The following is a 17,476-nucleotide window of genomic DNA, read 5'->3' on the forward strand; positions in this document are numbered from 1 at the left end:
CCTCAAACAATCACAACCGCAGATTTGACAACTGGAACTTTGGCCCACATGGCGGATTATGCCTTACGTATCCTCAAAAGGGACACACGCATTACTAAAATGATGAACGATGACGATTACTGGTTGGCCTGCCTCCTTGATCCACGCTATAAAGGCAAATTGCAAAATATTATGCCACATGAGAACTTGGAACTAATATTAGCAACCAAACAATCAACTCTTGTTGACCGTTTGCTTCAGGCATTCCCAGCACACAGCGCACGTGATCGTTCTCACACGAGCTCCAGGGGGCAGCAGACCAGGAGTGTTAGGGGTGCACACATCAGAAGTGGCGTTGGACAGAGGGGTTTTCTGACCAGGTTGTGGAGTGATTTTGCTATGACCGCAGACAGGACAGGTACTGCTGCATCAATTGAAAGTGACAGGAGACAACATTTGTCCAGTATGGTTACTACCTATTTTTCATCCCTTATCAATGTTCTACCTCAACCGTCATTCCCATTTGATTACTGGGCATCAAAATTAGACACCTGGCCAGAATTGGCAGAATATGCATTGCAGGAGCTTGCTTGCCCGGCAGCTAGTGTCCTATCAGAAAGAGTATTCAGTGCTGCAGGTTCAATATTAACCGAAAAAAGGACTCGTCTGGCTACCCAAAATGTTGATGATCTAACCTTCATTAAAATGAACCACAACTGGATTTCGAATTCTTTTGCCCCACCTTGCCCGGCCGACACCTAGCTTTCCTATGAAAAGGTATTGCCTGTGGACTACTCTGAATGACTTTACCAATCTCGTAATTTGCAGCAGCTGATTGTCCAGCATACGACATGTTTACACCTCCCTAAATGGCCAAACTCCCCACACGGGGCCGTGGTATCGCGACTTGGCGCAAGCACCCGTGAGAGTGCTGTTTGTCTGAAGAGGTGGGTGTGCCCGCTTTTGGTCGACGGCAATGCCACTGGGTCCCTCATAGTACAATAAAGTGTCTCTGGCGGTGGTGGTGCGCACCCAACGTCAGACACACTGTTGTAACATGAGGGGCCCTGGGCCTGTACCGCCGGCCACAAGAGAGTTCACCCACCCCCAGGTCAAACATTGCTCTACCACTTCCACAGTTATCTCTCACACTTCCACCAATGTTTAGTCTATGCGCTGACATCCTTCCATTCCTGCCACTGACAATACCATTGTGTTGACATGTATGATGGTACTTAACATAGTCAGGGGCAGTGTCCTCTATTTACCACAGTAAATACTTTGCGCTAAATTAGTAGGTCTGAAACTACGCAGAGGATCCCACCCCTGAACCTAATGATTGCACCCTTTAGTGTTTTCGTTTTGTTTTAATGCGAGACATTCACATTTATTTATTGTTTTGGACTACTAACTGGCAGACACTCATTACAATCGGCCTCCGCTGACCAGACCACTGCTGCCCGTGTACCACTGGAACCAATTTTAAATTGCCTACAGCCTGTCCAATTTTATAATGTTAGGCCTTCGAAGCCTGTCTGTGGCCCGTTCTTTCAACTACTACTACACTGACCTGTCTACTGCTGCCCGTGTTCTCCTGGAACCAATTATAAAGTGCCTACAGCCTTCCAATTTTATTATGTTAGGCCTTCGAAGCCTGTCTGCGGTCCCTCCTTCCACTAGGCCTCCACTGACCTGTCTACTGCTGCCCGTGTACCCCTGGAACCAATTTTAAATTGCCTACAGCCAGCCCATTTTATTATGTTAGGCCTTCGAAGCCTGTCTGCTGTCCCTCCTTCCACTAGGCCTCCACTGACCAGACCACTGCTGCCCGTGTACTCCTGGAACCAATTATAAAGTGCCTACAGCCTTCCAATTTTATTATGTTAGGCCTTCGAAGCCTGTCTGCGGTCCCTCCTTCCACTAGGCCTCCACTGACCAGACCACTGCTGCCCGTGTACCCCTGGAACCAATTTTAAATTGCCTACAGCCAGCCCATTTTATTATGTTAGGCCTTTGAAGCCTGTCTGCGGTCCCTCCTTCCACTAGGCCTCCACTGACCTGTCTACTGCTGCCCGTGTACTCCTGGAACCAATTATAAAGTGCCTACAGCCTGTCCAATTTTGTTATGTTAGGCCGTCGAAGCCTGTCTGCAGTCCCTCCTTCCACTAGGCCTCCACTGACCTGTCTACTGCTGCCCGTGTACCCCTGGAACCAATTTTAAATTGCCTACAGCAAGCCCATTTTATTATGTTAGGCCTTCGAAGCCTGTCTGCGGTCCCTCCTTCCACTAGGCCTCCACTGACCTGTCTACTGCTGCCCGTGTACCCCTGGAACCAATTATAAAGTGCCTACAGCCTTCCAATTTTATTATGTTAGGCCTTCGAAGCCTGTCTGCGGCCCGTTCTTTCTACTACTACTACACTGACCAGTCTACTGCTGCCTGTGTACCCCTGGAACCTATTTAAAAGTGCCTACAGCCCAATATTTTTTATGTTAGGCCTTCGAAGCCTGTCTGCGGCCCGTTCTTTCTACCACTCCTACACTGACCAGACCACTGCTGCCCGTGTACCCCTGGAACCTATTTTTTATTGCATAGAGCATCCTTTTTTAATAGTAGGCGTACAAAGTCTGTCTGCGGTCCACTATTGAAATTGTCCTCCACTGCCCAGAGCAATGCTGCCTGTGTACCCCTGTAACCTTTTTTAAGCTGCAGTGAGCCACATTTTTGGTTTAAGGCCTACTACCTGTGTCTGTCTGCGCCACTCAATTCAGCTGTGTTCCTTTTAAAAAAGCTGAGCGTCAATAGTCTTGTTTTCAGCCTCTAGGAATTTTAAAACTGCATTGGGGGTACAACTTTGGTAGGGCCTACTAACGTTGTCTGCCGCCACAAGGTGTGCCCCAGGTTTCGTCCACATTGCTTCGATCTTCCTACTCTCGTTTAGTAGTTGGTGAAAACTACACTGCATTAGGCCTAAAAATTGGGTATGGGGTGTAGAGACGGTGTTTTCCACTCCAAGGTGTTCTCCAGGTTGCCTTTCCTGAGCTTCTATCTTCAGGCTCTCGTTTAGTAGTTGTTGGAAACTACACTGCATTAGGCCTACAAATTGTGTATGGGGTGTAGAGAGATGGTGTGTTCCACTCCAAGGTGTTCCCCAGGTTTCCTCGCCATTGCTTCTATCTTCAGGCTCTCGTTTAGTAGTTGTTGGAAACTACACTGCATTAGGCCTACAAATTGGGTATGGGGTGTAGAGACGGTGTCTTCCACTCCAAGGTGTTCCCCAGGTTTCCTCGCCATTGCTTCGATCTTCTGGCTCTCGTTTAGTAGTTGTTGGAAACTACACTGCATTAGGCCTACAAATTGGGTATGGGGTGTAGAGACGGTGTGTTCCACTCCAAGGTGATCTCCAGGTTGCCTTTCCTGAGCTTCTATCTTCAGGCTCTCGTTTAGTAGTTGTTGGAAACTACACTGCATTAGGCCTACAAATTGGGTATGGGGTGTAGAGAGATGGTGTGTTACACTCCAAGGTGTTCCCCAGGTTTCGTCCACATTGCTTCGGTCTTCCGACTCTCGTTTAGTAGTTGTAGAAAACTACACTGCATTAGGCCTACAAATTGGGTATGGGGTGTAGAGACGGTGTGTTCCACTCCAAGGTGTTCCCCAGGTTGCCTTTCCTGAGCTTCTATCTTCAGGCTCTCGTTTAGTAGTTGTTGGAAACTACACTGCATTAGACCTACAAATTGGGTATGGGGTGTAGAGACGGTGTGTTCCACTCCAAGGTGTTCCCCAGGTTTCCTCGCCATTGCTTCGATCTTAATGCTCTCGTTTAGTAGTTGTTGGAAACTACACTGCATTAGGCCTACAAATTGGGTATGGGGTGTAGAGACGGTGTGTTCCACTCCAAGGTATTCTCCAGGTTGCCTTTCCTGAGCTTCTATCTTCAGGCTCTCGTTTAGTAGTTGTTGGAAACTACACTGCATTAGACCTACAAATTGGGTATGGGGTGTAGAGACGGTGTGTTCCACTCCAAGGTGTTCCCCAGGTTTCCTCGCCATTGCTTCGATCTTAATGCTCTCGTTTAGTAGTTGTTGGAAACTATACTGCATTAGGCCTACAAATTGGGTATGGGGTGTAGAGACGGTGTGTTCCACTCCAAGGTGTTCTCCAGGTTGCCTTTCCTGAGCTTCTATCTTCAGGCTCTCGTGTAGTAGTTGTTGGAAACTACACTGCATTAGGCCTACAAATTGGGTATGGGGTGTAGAGAGATGGTGTGTTACACTCCAAGGTGTTCCCCAGGTTTCGTCCACATTGCTTCGGTCTTCCGACTCTCGTTTAGTAGTTGTAGAAAACTACACTGCATTAGGCCTACAAATTGGGTATGGGGTGTAGAGACGGTGTGTTCCACTCCAAGGTGTTCTCCAGGTTGCCTTTCCTGAGCTTCTATCTTCAAACTCTCGTTTAGTAGTTGTTGGAAACTACACTGCATTAGGCCTACAAATTGGGTATAGGGTGTAGAGACGGTGTGTTCCACTCCAAGGTGTTCCCCAGGTTTCCTCACCATTGATTCGATCTTAATGCTCTCGTTTAGTAGTTGTTGGAAACTACACTGCATTAGGCCTACAAATTGGGTATGGGGTGTAGAGACGGTGTGTTCCACTCCAAGGTGTTCCCCAGGTTTCCTCGCCATTGCTTCGATCTTCTGGCTCTCGTTTAGTAGTTGTTGGAAGCTACACTGCATTAGGCCTACAAATTGGGTATGGGGTGTAGAGAGATGGTGTGTTCCACTCCAAGGTGTTCCCCAGGTTTCCTCTCCATTGCTTCAATCTTAATGCTCTCGTTTAGTAGTTGTTGGAAACTACACTGCATTAGGCCTACAAATTGGGTATGGGGTGTAGAGACGGTGTGTTCCACTCCAAGGTGTTCTCCAGGTTGCCTTTCCTGAGCTTCTATCTTCAGGCTCTTGTTAAATAGTGGTTAAATGGAACAACTGCATTTGGCGTACTAGTTGGTTTGGGGTCTACTAACAGTGTCTGCCGCTCCTTGCTGTTCTCCTGGTTTCCTGTCCTGAAATTCCATTTTCAGGCTCTCGTTAAGTAGTTGTTAATGTTAGACTGCATTTGGCCTACTAGTTGGGTTGGGGCCTACTATCGGTGTCTGCCACTCCTTGCTGTTCTCCTCCACTGAACAAAGCTGAACAAAGCTGTGCCGCCTGTTTACTACGGTTGCCAATTTTGAACTGCATTTTGACTACTTACTGATTTGGGCCTACTCTCTGTGTCAGCCTCTGATTCCAGTTGTCCTCCACTGCAATGCCCCCTGTTACCAATTTTGAACTGCATTTAGCCAACTTTATTCTTTGGGCCTATATCTGTGTTTCCTCCTCATCCTGCCCATTGCCCAGCCAGTGATAGATGAGTCTGCTGGTACATTGACCCATAACGCAAAATTCCCCGTGCACGCTACACAGCAAGATTGTGACCCTGCTGAAAGTCAGGTCCCCCTTCCCGCATACCATACCACCTTACACGGGGACAAAGAGGAAGGTGCAGATGAAAGTGCAGGTTCCTTCATCAGGTGGGGGGAGGAATACTAGTTGGCGACGTCACTGGCACAAAGTATGCAAAAGTGTTGCTGCCGGTGGGAGGCGCCCCCGCCGTGCAAACACACTGCTGTACTTTGAGGGGCCCTGTGCCAGTGCCAATGCCAACTAGTGGGCCCCCCCTGCTTGCTCAGGATCACAGCACTTGCAAAGTTTAAATACTTACCTCTCCCTGCTCCACTGTCGTGACGTGTTCCAGATTTCCTGGGCCCACAACTTTAGCCAAATGACCCCCAATTTCAAATGCCTTCCAATTACTATAAGGTAAATTACGATTGACAAGCTTCTGTAACAAGAATGGATGTTTTTGCCATTAAAATGGGCAGTGTAGGTGTTTTTCTGGCCTCCACTCACTGCCGACTATGCTCCCCCATTGACTTGCATTGGGTTTCGTATTTCGGGCGATACCCGACTTTTCGCGATAATCGGCCGATTCCACTCGACTCGACTTCTAAGATAGTCGGGTTTCGCGAAACACGGCTCGACTCTAAAAAGGTCAAGGTCGCTCAACTCTATGATGGACTAGAAATCCATTGGGGTTTCCCCGCGCAGGTTCAAATCCTGCCGACTACGAATATGTTCCTATAGTATTTTGTCTGATTACCTGAGAAGATAAATTTGCGTGTGTCCTGGTTTATCACACATGAAGGTGATATGCAAACTTTAGATAGGGTTTCTAGAACCAGACTGACTTGATTTTTGGATGTATTTTCTATAAGCCGATCTGACGCTGCATCCCACGTGCGTCAAGCCACTAATTAAAAGAAGCGCCATGAGTGCCACCAGGTAAGTGGTGCTTCTCCCTCTTTTGTCTAGCAGTCACAGACCACTGCTGTGGCAGATGTACTGGGACATGTACTTTGATTTGCAACAACCTTGAATTATCTCTTGGAATAAACTTTTTACCACACAATGAAAATTTTTTAGCCACTTCTGGATGAACAGCTTTCTAACAGTATAAGTTTTGCAATTATTTTTTTTCTTACCCTGTTTCCAAGTAACATATCCAGCACTCTATTTACTAGCCACTTTTCATCAACATTTAAAACTGTCCTTGTTGAGATATCATGGAACCCTTGGCACACTTGTGGAATAAAAGTTTAGGAGATATTAATTTACCATTGTGTATTAATTGTAGATTTGCACTACAGCTTTAGAGCCTGTATTCACCTTCATTCATGAGTTCAAATGTGCTTTTTAGCACAAAAACTGCAGCCAGGTGTTTTTTCATGTGGTTCCATGGTGTAATGGTTAGCATTCTGGACTTTGAATCCAGTGATCTGAGTTCACATCTCAGTGGAACCTGGGCAGCTCTTTGTACTTATGTTTCAGTTTTTCCGCTTACACTGAGTTCTCCTGTGCCCAAGTTTTAACATAAAAAGAGAGTTAAAATCAACATGCCAAAAAAAGATTTGAATGTTCCAAACATCCATGGAGTGATCACTTTGAGTTGTATGGCCAAATCCACCTATGAAGCAGGATTACCGAAACTTAAAATTGACTTTAAGATACAACACTCTTACGAATTGTGTCACACAAAGCAACCATACCCTATGATTTATGTCAATGTTCACATAACACTTTTTCCAGGTGTATTAAACTGACAAGGATTTTAAGCTGAAATGGCTTCAGGAGTTGTTGGCGTTTTCTTCCTGAATCATCTTTTCTTTTGTTTTTCAGAATTTCCTAAAGCAGTTTGCAAACATTTTTGGTGGTATTTTTATAAAATTATTTTGGGAACCTTTTGAGTCTATTTTTGTGGCGCTTCTTTGTAGCTCACAAAACGCACTAAAAGTCACTCAGGAACCTTGAAGGAGTTTTTCTAACCTTGCCATTAAATTGTATTATAAGTATGGAGCTATTCAAAATGAAAAACACCTGAAGAATGATACGCTTATTTTAGTTAACCGCTTGGCATTTTTGGAAACTTGATGTGGTTAAAAGACACCCAAAAGCCTGATCATATGAACAGCAAGTCTTTTTTACGTGGAAACTAATTTGTTCAGTGTTTTCAGCATTTTCAGAGTAATTTTCAGGATGATTTTGGAGTGGACCCACTGAAAATCCGCCTTATAAAGAGGTAAAAGTCTTAAACTGTACATGATTCCCATTGATGATGACTTTAAATCAGATTTTTATATTTTACTGGTACCTGGAATTTTGTTTCTATTTTCTGAGATGTTTTCCAAAGGGATAATCACTGCTCTTGATCATGGTGCTATAAGTAAAGGTGTGTGAAACTCATCAATGGTCAATGTCTGAGTAGTCGTGGCCAAGTGGTTAATGTGATGGACTAGAAATCCATTGGGGTTTCCCCGCGCAGGTTCAAATCCTGCCGACTACGAATATGTTCCTATTATTTTTTGTCTGATTACCTGAGAAGATAAATTTGCGTGTGTCCTGGTTTATCACACATGAAGGTGATATGCAAACTTTAGACAGGGTTTCTAGAACCAGACTGACTTGATTTTTGGATGTATTTTCTATAAGCCGATCTGACGCTGCATCCCACGTGCGTCAAGCCACTAATTAAAAGAAGCGCCATGAGTGCCACCAGGTAAGTGGTGCTTCTCCCTCTTTTGTCTAGCAGTCACAGACCACTGCTGTGGCAGATGTACTGGGACATGCAAATTGATTTGCAACAACCTTGAATTATCTCTTGGAATAAACTTTTTACCACACAATGAAAATTTTTTAGCCACTTCTGGATGAACAGCTTTCTAACAGTATAAGTTTTGCAATTATTTTTTTTCTTACCCTGTTTCCAAGTAACAGATCCAGCACTCTATTTACTAGCCACTTTTCATCCACATTTAAAACTGTCCTTGTTGAGATATCATGGAACCCTTGGCACACTTGTGAAATAAAAGTTTAGGAGATATTAATTTACCATTGTGTATTAATTGTAGATTTGCACTACAGCTTTAGAGCCTGTATTCACCTTCATTCATGAGTTCAAATGTGCTTTTTAGCACAAAAACTGCAGCCATGTATTTTTTATGTGTGGTTCCATGGTGTAATGGTTAGCACTCTGGACTCTGAATCCAGCGATCTGAGTTCAAATCTCAGTGGAACCTGGGCAGCTCTTTGTACATATGTTTCAGTATTTCCACTTACACTGAGTTCTCCTGTGCCCAAGTTTTAACATAAAAAGAGAGTTAAAATCAACATGCCAAAAAAAGATTTGAATGTTCCAAACATCCATGGAGTGATCACTTTGAGTTGTATGGCCAAATCCACCTATGAAGCAGGATTACCGAAACTTAAAATTGACTTTAAGATACAACACTCTTACGAATTGTGTCACACAAAGCAACCATACCCTATGATTTATGTCAATGTTCACATAACACTTTTTCCAGGTGTATTAAACTGACAAGGATTTTAAGCTGAAATGGCTTCAGGAATTGTTGGCGTTTTCTTCCTGAATCATCTTTTCTTTTGTTTTTCAGAATTTCCTAAAGCAGTTTGCAAACATTTTTGGTGGTATTTTTATAAAATTATTTTGGGAACCTTTTGAGTATATTTTTGTGGCGCTTCTTTGTAGCTCACAAAACGCACTAAAATTCACTCAGGAACCTTGAAGGAGTTTTCCTAACCTTGCCATTAAATTGTATTATAAGTATGGAGCTATTCGAAATGAAAAACACCTGAAGAATGATATGCTTATTTTAGTTAACCGCTTGGCATTTTTGGAAACTTGATGTGGTTAAAAGACACCCAAAAGCCTGATCATATGAACAGCAAGTCTTTTTTACGTGGAAACTAATTTGTTCAGTGTTTTCAGCATTTTCAGAGTAATTTTCAGGATGATTTTGGAGTGGACCCACTGAAAATCCACCTTATAAAAAGGTAAAAGTCTTAAACTGCACATGATTCCCATTGATGATGACTTTAAATCAGATTTTTATATTTTACTGGTACCAGGAATTTTGTTTCTATTTTCTGAGATGTTTTCCAATATGATAATCACTGCTCTTGATCATGGTGCTATAAGAAAAGGTGTGTGAAACTCATCAATGGTTAATGTCTAAGTAGTCGTGGCCGAGTGGTTTTGGCGATGGACTAGAAATCCATTGGGGTTTCCCCGCGCAGGTTCAAATCCTGCCGACTACGAATATGTTCCTATAGTTTTTTGTCTGATTACCTGAGAAGATAAATTTGCGTGTGTCCTGCTTTATCACACATGAAGGTGATATGCAAACTTTAGACAGGGTTTCTAGAACCAGACTGACTTGATTTTTGGATGTATTTTCTATAAGCCGATCTGACGCTGCATCCCACGTGCGTCAAGCCACTAATTAAAAGAAGCGCCATGAGTGCCACCAGGTAAGTGGTGCTTCTCCCTCTTTTGTCTAGCAGTCACAGACCACTGCTGTGGCAGATGTACTTGGACATGCACTTTGATTTGCAACAACCTTGAATTATCTCTTGGAATAAACTTTTTACCACACAATGAAAATTTTTTAGCCACTTCTGGATGAACAGCTTTCTAACAGTATAAGTTTTGCAATTATTTTTTTTCTTACCCTGTTTCCAAGTAACAGATCCAGCACTCTATTTACTAGCCACTTTTCATCAACATTTAAAACTGTCCTTGTTGAGATATCATGGAACCCTTGGCACACTTGTGGAATAAAAGTTTAGGAGATATTAATTTACCATTGTGTATTAATTGTAGATTTGCACTACAGCTTTAGAGCCTGTGTTCACCTTCATTCATGAGTTCAAATGTGCTTTTTAGCACAAAAACTGCAGCCAGGTGTTTTTTCATGTGGTTCCATGGTGTAATGGTTAGCATTCTGGACTTTGAATCCAGTGAGCTGAGTTCACATCTCAGTGGAACCTGGGCAGCTCTTTGTACTTATGTTTCAGTTTTTCCGCTTACACTGAGTTCTCCTGTGCCCAAGTTTTAACATAAAAAGAGAGTTAAAATCAACATGCCAAAAAAAGATTTGAATGTTCCAAACATCCATGGAGTGATCACTTTGAGTTGTATGGCCAAATCCACCTATGAAGCAGGATTACCAAAACTTAAAATTGACTTTAAGATACAACACTCTTACGAATTGTGTCACACAAAGCAACCATACCCTATGATTTATGTCAATGTTCACATAACACTTTTTCCAGGTGTATTAAACTGACAAGGATTTTAAGCTGAAATGGCTTCAGGAGTTGTTGGCGTTTTCTTCCTGAATCATCTTTTCTTTTGTTTTTCAGAATTTCCTAAAGCAGTTTGCAAACATTTTTGGTGGTATTTTTATAAAATTATTTTGGGAACCTTTTGAGTCTATATTTGTGGCGCTTCTTTGTAGCTCACAAAACGCACTAAAAGTCACTCAGGAACCTTGAAGGAGTTTTTCTAACCTTGCCATTAAATTGTATTATAAGTATGGAGCTATTCGAAATGAAAAACACCTGAAGAATGATACGCTTATTTTAGTTAACCGCTTGGCATTTTTGGAAACTTGATGTGGTTAAAAGACACCCAAAAGCCTGATCATATGAACAGCAAGTCTTTTTTACGTGGAAACTAATTTGTTCAGTGTTTTCAGCATTTTCAGAGTAATTTTCAGGATGATTTTGGAGTGGACCCACTGAAAATCCGCCTTGTAAAGAGGTAAAAGTCTTAAACTGTACATGATTCCCATTGATGATGACTTTAAAACAGATTTTTATATTTTACTGGTACCTGGAATTTTGTTTCTATTTTCTGAGATGTTTTCCAAAGGGATAATCACTGCTCTTGATCATGGTGCTATAAGAAAAGGTGTGTGAAACTCATCAATGGTTAATGTCTGAGTAGTCGTGGCCGAGTGGTTAAGGCGATGGACTAGAAATCCGTTGGGGTTTCCCCGCGCAGATTCAAATCCTGCTGACTACGAATATGTTCCTATAGTTTTTTGTCTGATTATCTGAGAAGATAAATTTGCGTGTGTCCTGGTTTATCACACATGAAGGTGATATGCAAACTTTAGACAGGGTTTCTAGAACCAGACTGACTTGATTTTTGGATGTATTTTCTATAAGCCGATCTGACGCTGCATCCCACGTGCGTCAAGCCACTAATTAAAAGAAGCGCCATGAGTGCCACCAGGTAAGTGGTGCTTCTACCTCTTTTGTCTAGCAGTCACAGACCACTGCTGTGGCAGATGTACTGGGACATGCACTTTGATTTGCAACAACCTTGAATTATCTCTTGGAATAAACTTTTTACCACACAATGAAATTTTTTTAGCCACTTCTGGATGAACAGCTTTCTAACAGTATAAGTTTTCCAATTATTTTTTTTTCTTACCCTGTTGCCAAGTAACAGATCCAGCACTCTATTTACTAGCCACTTTTCATCAACATTTAAAACTGTCCTTGTTGAGATATCATGGAACCCTTGGCACACTTGTGGAATAAAAGTTTAAGAGATATTAATTTACCATTGTGTATTAATTGTAGATTTGCACTACAGCTTTAGAGCCTGTATTCACCTTCATTCATGAGTTCAAATGTGCTTTTTAGCACAAAAACTGCAGCCAGGTGTTTTTTCATGTGGTTCCATGGTGTAATGGTTAGCATTCTGGACTTTGAATCCAGCCATCTGAGTTCAAATCTCAGTGGAACCTGGGTATCTCTTTGTACATATGTTTCAGTTTTTCCGCTTACACTGAGTTCTCCTGTACCCAAGTTTTAACATAAAAAGAGAGTTAAAATCAACATGCCAAAAAAAGATTTGAATGTTCCAAACATCCATGGAGCGATCACTTTGAGTTGTATGGCCAAATCCACCTATGAAGCAGGATTACCGAAACTTAAAATTGACTTTAAGATACAACACTCTTACGAATTGTGTCACACAAAGCAACCATACCCTATGATTTATGTCAATGTTCACATAACACTTTTTCCAGGTGTATTAAACTGACAAGGATTTTAAGCTGAAATGGCTTCAGGAATTGTTGGCGTTTTCTTCATGAATCATCTTTTCTTTTGTTTTTCAGAATTTCCTAAAGCAGTTTGCAAACATTTTTGGTGGTATTTTTATAAAATTATTTTGGGAACCTTTTGAGTCTATTTTTGTGGCGCTTCTTTGTAGCTCACAAAACGCACTAAAAGTCACTCAAGAACCTTGAAGGAGTTTTTCTAACCTTGCCATTAAATTGTATTATAAGTATGGAGCTATTCGAAATGCAAAACACCTGAAGAATGATATGCTTATTTTAGTTAACCGCTTGGCATTTTTGGAAACTTGATGTGGTTAAAAGACACCCAAAAGCCTGATCATATGAACAGCAAGTCTTTTTTACGTGGAAACTAATTTGTTCAGTGTTTTCAGCATTTTCAGAGTAATTTTCAGGATGATTTTGGAGTGGACCCACTGAAAATCCGCCTTACAAAGAGGTAAAAGTCTTAAACTGTACATGATTCCCATTGATGATGACTTTAAATCAGATTTTTATATTTTACTGGTACCTGGAATTTTGTTTCTATTTTCTGAGATGTTTTCCAAAGGGATAATCACTGCTCTTGATCATGGTGCTATAAGAAAAGGTGTGTGAAACTCATCAATGGTCAATGTCTGAGTAGTCGTGGCCAAGTGGTTAATGTGATGGACTAGAAATCCATTGGGGTTTCCCCACGCAGGTTCAAATCCTGCCGACTACGAATATGTTCCTATTATTTTTTGTCTGATTACCTGAGAAGATAAATTTGCGTGTGTCCTGGTTTATCACACATGAAGGTGATATGCAAACTTTAGACAGGGTTTCTAGAACCAGACTGACTTGATTTTTGGATGTATTTTCTATAAGCCGATCTGACGCTGCATCCCACGTGCGTCAAGCCACTAATTAAAAGAAGCGCCATGAGTGCCACCAGGTAAGTGGTGCTTCTCCCTCTTTTGTCTAGCAGTCACAGACCACTGCTGTGGCAGATGTACTGGGACATGCAAATTGATTTGCAACAACCTTGAATTATCTCTTGGAATAAACTTTTTACCACACAATGAAAATTTTTTAGCCACTTCTGGATGAACAGCTTTCTAACAGTATAAGTTTTGCAATTATTTTTTTTCTTACCCTGTTTCCAAGTAACAGATCCAGCACTCTATTTACTAGCCACTTTTCATCCACATTTAAAACTGTCCTTGTTGAGATATCATGGAACCCTTGGCACACTTGTGAAATAAAAGTTTAGGAGATATTAATTTACCATTGTGTATTAATTGTAGATTTGCACTACAGCTTTAGAGCCTGTATTCACCTTCATTCATGAGTTCAAATGTGCTTTTTAGCACAAAAACTGCAGCCATGTATTTTTTATGTGTGGTTCCATGGTGTAATGGTTAGCACTCTGGACTTTGAATCCAGCGATCTGAGTTCAAATTTCAGTGGAACCTGGGCAGCTCTTTGTACATATGTTTGAGTTTTTCCGCTTACACTGAGTTCTCCTGTGCCCAAGTTTTAACATAAAAAGAGAGTTAAAATCAACATGCCAAAAAAAGATTTGAATGTTCCAAACATCCATGGAGTGATCACTTTGAGTTGTATGGCCAAATCCACCTATGAAGCAGGATTACCGAAACTTAAAATTGACTTTAAGATACAACACTCTTACGAATTGTGTCACACAAAGCAACCATACCCTATGATTTATGTCAATGTTCACATAACACTTTTTCCAGGTGTATTAAACTGACAAGGATTTTAAGCTGAAATGGCTTCAGGAATTGTTGGCGTTTTCTTCCTGAATCATCTTTTCTTTTGTTTTTCAGAATTTCCTAAAGCAGTTTGCAAACATTTTTGGTGGTATTTTTATAAAATTATTTTGGGAACCTTTTGAGTCTATTTTTGTGGCGCTTCTTTGTAGCTCACAAAACGCACTAAAATTCACTCAGGAACCTTGAAGGAGTTTTCCTAACCTTGCCATTAAATTGTATTATAAGTATGGAGCTATTCGAAATGAAAAACACCTGAAGAATGATATGCTTATTTTAGTTAACCGCTTGGCATTTTTGGAAACTTGATGTGGTTAAAAGACACCCAAAAGCCTGATCATATGAACAGCAAGTCTTTTTTACGTGGAAACTAATTTGTTCAGTGTTTTCAGCATTTTCAGAGTAATTTTCAGGATGATTTTGGAGTGGACCCACTGAAAATCCACCTTATAAAAAGGTAAAAGTCTTAAACTGCACATGATTCCCATTGATGATGACTTTAAATCAGATTTTTATATTTTACTGGTACCAGGAATTTTGTTTCTATTTTCTGAGATGTTTTCCAATATGATAATCACTGCTCTTGATCATGGTGCTATAAGAAAAGGTGTGTGAAACTCATCAATGGTTAATGTCTAAGTAGTCGTGGCCGAGTTGTTTTGGCGATGGACTAGAAATCCATTGGGGTTTCCCCGCGCAGGTTCAAATCCTGCCGACTACGAATATGTTCCTATAGTTTTTTGTCTGATTACCTGAGAAGATAAATTTGCGTGTGTCCTGCTTTATCACACATGAAGGTGATATGCAAACTTTAGACAGGGTTTCTAGAACCAGACTGACTTGATTTTTGGATGTATTTTCTATAAGCCGATCTGACGCTGCATCCCACGTGCATCAAGCCACTAATTAAAAGAAGCGCCATGAGTGCCACCAGGTAAGTGGTGCTTCTCCCTCTTTTGTCTAGCAGTCACAGACCACTGCTGTGGCAGATGTACTGGGACATGCACTTTGATTTGCAACAACCTTGAATTATCTCTTGGAATAAACTTTTTACCACACAATGAAAATTTTTTAGCCACTTCTGGATGAACAGCTTTCTAACAGTATAAGTTTTGCAATTATTTTTTTCTTACCCTGTTTCCAAGTAACAGATCCAGCACTCTATTTACTAGCCACTTTTCATCCACATTTAAAACTGTCCTTTTTGAGATATCATGGAACCCTTGGCACACTTGTGGAATAAAAGTTTAGGAGATATTAATTTACCATTGTGTATTAATTGTAGATTTGCACTACAGCTCTAGAGCCTATATTCACCTTCATTCATGAGTTCAAATGTGCTTTTTAGCACAAAAACTGCAGCCGTGTATTTTTTTGTGTGTGGTTCCATGGTGTAATGGTTAGCACTCTGGACTTTGAATCCAGCGATCTGAGTTCAAATCTCAGTGGAACCTGGGCAGCTCTTTGTACATATGTTTTAGTTTTTCCGCTTACACTGAGTTCTCCTGTGCCCAAGTTTTAACATAAAAAGAGAGTTAAAATCAACATGCCAAAAAAAGATTTGAATGTTCCAAACATCCATGGAGTGATCACTTTGAGTTGTATGGCCAAATCCACCTATGAAGCAGGATTACCGAAACTTAAAATTGACTTTAAGATACAACACTCTTACGAATTGCGTCACACAAAGCAACCATACCCTATGATTTATGTCAATGTTCACATAACACTTTTTCCAGGTGTATTAAACTGACAAGGATTTTAAGCTGAAATGGCTTCAGGAATTGTTGGCGTTTTCTTCCTGAATCATCTTTTCTTTTGTTTTTCAGAATTTCCTAAAGCAGTTTGCAAACATTTTTGGTGGTATTTTTATAAAATTATTTTGGGAACCTTTTGAGTCTATTTTTGTGGCGCTTCTTTGTAGCTCACAAAACGCACTAAAAGTCACTCAGGAACCTTGAAGGAGTTTTTCTAACCTTGCCATTAAATTGTATTATAAGTATGGAGCTATTCGAAATGCAAAACACCTGAAGAATGATATGCTTATTTTAGTTAACCGCTTGGCATTTTTGGAAACTTGATGTGGTTAAAAGACACCCAAAAGCCTGATCATATGAACAGCAAGTCTTTTTTACGTGGAAACTAATTTGTTCAGTGTTTTCAGCATTTTCAGAGTAATTTTCAGGATGATTTTGGAGTGGACCCACTGAAAATCCGCCTTATAAAGAGGTAAAAGTCATAAACTGTACATGATTCCCATTGATGATGACTTTAAACCAGATTTTTATATTTTACTGGTACCTGGAATTTTGTTTCTATTTTCTGAGATGTTTTCCAATATGATAATCACTGCTCTTGATCATGGTGCTATAAGAAAAGGTGTGTGAAACTCATTAATGATCAATGTCTGAGTAGTCGTGGCCGAGTGGTTAAGGCGATGGACTAGAAATCCATTGGGGTTTCCCCGCGCAGGTTCAAATCCTGCCGACTACGAATATGTTCCTATAATTTTTTGTCTGGTTACCTGAGAAGATAAATTTGCGTGTGTCCTGGTTTATCACACATGAAGGTGATATGCAAACTTTAGACAGGGTTTCTAGAACCAGACTGACTTGATTTTTGGATGTATTTTCTATTAGCCGATCTGACGCTGCATCCCACGTGCGTCAAGCCACTAATTAAAAGAAGCGGCATGAGTGCCATTAGGTAAGTGGTGCTTCTACCTCTTTTGTCTAGCAGTCACAGACCACAACTGTGGCAGATGTACTGGGACATGCACTTTGATTTGCAACAACCTTGAATTATCTCTTGGAATAAACTTTTTACCACACAATGAAAATTTTTTAGCCACTTCTGGATGAACAGCTTTCTAACAGTATAAGTTTTGCAATTATTTTTTTTCTTACCCTGTTTCCAAGTAACAGATCCAGCACTCTATTTACTAGCCACTTTTCATCCACATTTAAAACTGTCCTTGTTGAGATATCATGGAACGCTTGGCACACTTGTGGAATAAAAGTTTAGGAGATATTAATTTACCATTGTGTGTTAATTGTAGATTTGCACTACAGCTTTAGAGCCTGTATTCACCTTCATTCATGAGTTCAAATGTGCTTTTTAGCACAAAAACTGCAGCCGCGTATTTTTTTTTGTGTGGTTCCATGGTGTAATGGTTAGCACTCTGGACTTT

At 40.9% G+C, this 17,476-nt stretch overlaps 13 non-coding genes across 13 annotated transcripts in view; all 13 read left to right on the forward strand.

Annotated features, from left to right (window-relative positions):
- The first annotated feature begins 6,809 nt into the window (after positions 1-6,809).
- TRNAQ-UUG (transfer RNA glutamine (anticodon UUG)) lies at positions 6,810-6,881 on the forward strand. The gene has a single exon. It is a non-coding gene; the product is annotated as a tRNA-Gln (tRNA).
- Positions 6,882-7,838: 957 nt separating this feature from the next.
- Positions 7,839-7,920, forward strand: TRNAS-AGA (transfer RNA serine (anticodon AGA)). Its single transcript has one exon. It is a non-coding gene; the product is annotated as a tRNA-Ser (tRNA).
- Positions 7,921-8,581: 661 nt separating this feature from the next.
- Positions 8,582-8,653, forward strand: TRNAQ-CUG (transfer RNA glutamine (anticodon CUG)). The gene has a single exon. It is a non-coding gene; the product is annotated as a tRNA-Gln (tRNA).
- Positions 8,654-9,610: 957 nt separating this feature from the next.
- On the forward strand, positions 9,611-9,692 carry TRNAS-AGA (transfer RNA serine (anticodon AGA)). The gene has a single exon. It is a non-coding gene; the product is annotated as a tRNA-Ser (tRNA).
- Positions 9,693-10,352: 660 nt separating this feature from the next.
- On the forward strand, positions 10,353-10,424 carry TRNAQ-UUG (transfer RNA glutamine (anticodon UUG)). Its single transcript has one exon. It is a non-coding gene; the product is annotated as a tRNA-Gln (tRNA).
- A 957-nt stretch (positions 10,425-11,381) lies between these two features.
- On the forward strand, positions 11,382-11,463 carry TRNAS-AGA (transfer RNA serine (anticodon AGA)). The gene has a single exon. It is a non-coding gene; the product is annotated as a tRNA-Ser (tRNA).
- A 661-nt stretch (positions 11,464-12,124) lies between these two features.
- TRNAQ-UUG (transfer RNA glutamine (anticodon UUG)) lies at positions 12,125-12,196 on the forward strand. Its single transcript has one exon. It is a non-coding gene; the product is annotated as a tRNA-Gln (tRNA).
- Positions 12,197-13,153: 957 nt separating this feature from the next.
- TRNAS-AGA (transfer RNA serine (anticodon AGA)) lies at positions 13,154-13,235 on the forward strand. Its single transcript has one exon. It is a non-coding gene; the product is annotated as a tRNA-Ser (tRNA).
- Positions 13,236-13,896: 661 nt separating this feature from the next.
- Positions 13,897-13,968, forward strand: TRNAQ-UUG (transfer RNA glutamine (anticodon UUG)). Its single transcript has one exon. It is a non-coding gene; the product is annotated as a tRNA-Gln (tRNA).
- A 957-nt stretch (positions 13,969-14,925) lies between these two features.
- TRNAS-AGA (transfer RNA serine (anticodon AGA)) lies at positions 14,926-15,007 on the forward strand. The gene has a single exon. It is a non-coding gene; the product is annotated as a tRNA-Ser (tRNA).
- Positions 15,008-15,668: 661 nt separating this feature from the next.
- TRNAQ-UUG (transfer RNA glutamine (anticodon UUG)) lies at positions 15,669-15,740 on the forward strand. The gene has a single exon. It is a non-coding gene; the product is annotated as a tRNA-Gln (tRNA).
- A 957-nt stretch (positions 15,741-16,697) lies between these two features.
- Positions 16,698-16,779, forward strand: TRNAS-AGA (transfer RNA serine (anticodon AGA)). The gene has a single exon. It is a non-coding gene; the product is annotated as a tRNA-Ser (tRNA).
- Positions 16,780-17,441: 662 nt separating this feature from the next.
- The window catches only part of TRNAQ-UUG (transfer RNA glutamine (anticodon UUG)), a 72-nt gene continuing 37 nt past the window's right edge, over positions 17,442-17,476 (forward strand). Inside the window, exon 1 of the tRNA in view lies at positions 17,442-17,476. This exon is cut by the window's right edge and continues 37 nt beyond it. This is a non-coding gene — a tRNA (tRNA-Gln).

Source organism: Ranitomeya imitator, chromosome 9 (genome assembly GCF_032444005.1).
Source record: "Ranitomeya imitator isolate aRanImi1 chromosome 9, aRanImi1.pri, whole genome shotgun sequence".
Lineage (NCBI taxonomy): Eukaryota > Metazoa > Chordata > Amphibia > Anura > Dendrobatidae > Ranitomeya > Ranitomeya imitator.